Consider the following 3,391-nt stretch of genomic DNA (forward strand, 5'->3'; position numbering starts at 1 on the left):
CCACGCCGCCGCCCGAGCCGGAGCTCGCCGCCTCGGCCACCACCGGATCCGGCCGCCCCCTCACCGGCCTCTCCCCGCTGCTCCGGCCTCCTCCCTCGACTCCGGCGCCGGCCAACCTCGAAGAACGCGCCCGATGAACAGTGCAGCCCCGATCTGGATCTAGATCTGAGCATCTCGGTTGACTTTCTCCTCCCGAAACCCTAATTTTATGCAAACTTTGACCTATTGTATCATCGCATCCGTAGCTCCGATTTGGGCATATAGCATATCAAAATGTTCGCCTCAACGAGTACATCATTTCGTTCCATTGCATAATTTTCATTTGAGTGCATCTTCATGCCAGAAATGCTGTTAGAAGGAGGCTTCGTGAGTTAATTGTCAGATCTGCTAGTTCATCTTAGACTTTTGTCATTTTTGCCATGATTATTGTGTGCATGCTATGCCTATGAGTCCTTCATATATTTTGTTAAGCATCTTGTTATCTTTCCAGAGGTGCAACCCATGCATTTTTAGGATGTGTGTGGTGACTTGTGCAAGCTTGCAAAGTGAGGCACCCGGTAAATCTGTTTTCAGGGACTTAGTAGTTTTCACTAAGTCCGGGTTTATTTAGTTCGTGATGCCATATGTTCTTGCTGTTTCCTAGTGATCCGTGCCTCTTTTGAGGATGATCAGTAAAGGAGTTTTGTTAATCTTGTTATGCTATTTCCATACATGGCTTTACTTGCAATTATGGAGCATCCTACCTTGAGTCAATCGAGCTCTACTTTTGCTTCGTGGTGAATCTGGGCAGATCGTCAACTCGTTTGCGATTTTGCCGGTGTTATTGTAGTTGATCCGTGCATGCTATGCCATTGTTCTTTCTATGTCTAGCTAGCATTTTGTGCCTTATTAACGGATGTATGCTTGCCTTGCCATGACTTGCACCGTAGTGAGTGCATCGAGTTCGTTTACATGCCTTCGTGAGTTATATTACAGCATGTATCAGTTTTCACTAAGTCTGAAAACTGATTGTGTTTTAGCTATGTTCGTGTGCCCGTTAGTATATTTTGTGAACCCTTTTGGCCCCAGGTCACTTTGGGTCTTTTGTTAAGCTTGTTGAGTAGCTCCATGCCATGTACTTACTTGTCATAATCAGGTCATGTATCATGTTGTTTTGCTGCTCCGAAGAGGGCTTCGTGATCTGAAATTTCAGACTAGTGTTAATTTTACTAAGTCTGAAATCTGTTTTGCATTTGCGTTTTTGACATGCTTGTTTGAACCTCATAATGGATGAATTGGCCATGGCTCAGTGCTAGTCTTTTGTTAAGCATCTTGTGTGCATCCCTGCCATGTATTTTGTTGTCATGTTTGGTGGCTATAGCATGTTCGTTTCGTTGCGTTTAGATGCCTACTTGCTGTAAATTGCAGACCGGTGTCATTCTTAAAACGTTTGCCATTTCCAAACCGTAACTCCGATTCCAATGATCTTTATATCGTTTTCAAGCGATTTCATCCCCTCTTTCCAGTGGCACACTTGGTTTTCCAAGTTGAGGCCAGGTTCATTCATTTCCTGTCATATCTTGCATTTTGCATCCCGCATCGCATCCCGCATAGCATATCATCATTTCATCATATTGCTTGGTCTTGCACGTGGTTGATTGTATCCTTGTTGCTTGTTTGTCTTGTTTTGGTAGAGCCGGGAGACGAGTTCGCTAACGAGGAGCCCGTTGAGTTGGCTTTTGAGGATCCAGTCACCTCTGACAACTGTGCAGGCAAGATGATCATACCCTCGAAATCACTACTATCTTTGCTATGCTAGTTTGCTCGCTCTTTGCTATGCCAATGCTACGATGCCCACCATTTGCTTGTCAGCCTCCCAATTGCCATGTCAAACCTCTAACCCACCTTGTCCTAGCAAACCGTTGATTGGCTATGTTACCGCTTTGCTCAGCCCCTCTTATAGCGTTGCTAGTTGCAGGTGAAGATTGGAGGCCGTTCCTTGTTGGAACATTTATTTACTTGTTGGGATATCATTATATTGCTATGTTATCTTAATGCATCTATATACTTGGTAAAGGGTGGAAGGCTCGGTCTCTCGCCTAGTGTTTTGTTCCACTCTTGCCGCCCTAGTTTTCGTCATATCGGTGTTATGTTCCCGGATTTTGCGTTCCTTACATGGTTGGGTTATAATGGGAGCCCCTTGATAGTTCGCCTTGATTAAAGCTTTTCCAGCAATGCCCAACATTGGTTTTACCATTCGCCACCTAGCCTCTTTTCCCTTGGGTTACCGGAGCCCGAGGGTCATCTTATTTTAAACCCCCCCGGGCTAGTGCTCCTCTGAGTGTTGGTCCGACCGAGTAGACTGCGGGGCCACCTCGGGGCAACTTGAGGGTTGGTTTTACTCGTAGGATGTCTCATCTGAGTGTGCCCTGAGAAAGAGATATGTGTAGCTCCTATCGGGATTTGTCGGCACATTCGGGCGGTGTTGCTGGTCTTGTTTTAACCTGTCGAAGTGTCTTGAGTTACCGAGATACCGAGTCTGATCGGAATGTCTTGGGAGGAGGTCTATTCCTTCGTTGACCGTGAGAGCTTGTCATGGGCTAAGTTGGGACTCCCCTGCAGGGATTGAACTTTCGAAAGCCGTGCCCGCGGTTATGGGCAGATGGGAATTTGTTAATGTCCGGTTGTAGATAACTTGAACCTTAATTAATTAAAATGAATCAACTGAGTGTGTTACCGTGATGGCCTCTTCTCGGCGGAGTCCGGGAAGTGGACACGGTGTTGGAGTAATGTTTGCGCAGGTTGCTCTCTAGTTCCTCGCTCGTGCTTTGCCTCCTCTTCTCGCTCTCTTTTGCGAATAAGATAGCCACCATATATGCTAGTCGCTTGCTGCAGCTCCACATATATTTGCCTTACCCTTCCTATAAGCTTAAATAGTCTTGATCGCGAGGGTGCGAGATTGCTGAGTCCCTGTGACTCACAGATTACTATAACTCCAGATGCAGGTCCAGGTGATTCCGCTCTAGGTGACGAGTACAAGCTCAAGTGGGAGTTCGACGAGGACTCTCAGCGTTATTATGTTTCCTTTCCCGATGATCAGTAGTGATGCCCAGTTGGGGGTGATTGGGACCGTGTCGCATGTTGAGTTCTTTTCTATTTTTGGCGCCGTAGTCGGGCCATGAGTGTTTGAATGATGGATGTTATTTATGTACTTTGATGTGACGTGGCGAGTGTAAGCCAACTATGTTATCTCCCCTTTGTTATTCATATTACATGGGATGTTGTGAAGATTGCCTAACTTGCGACATATGCCTTCAATGCGATTATGTCTCTAAGTCGTGCCTCGACACGTGGGAGCTATAGTCGCATCGAGGGTGTTACAAGTTGGTATCAGAGCCTTCCCCGACCTTAG

The sequence above is a fragment of the Triticum aestivum genome, chromosome 2A, assembly GCF_018294505.1.
Source record: "Triticum aestivum cultivar Chinese Spring chromosome 2A, IWGSC CS RefSeq v2.1, whole genome shotgun sequence".
Taxonomy (NCBI): Eukaryota; Viridiplantae; Streptophyta; class Magnoliopsida; order Poales; family Poaceae; genus Triticum; species Triticum aestivum.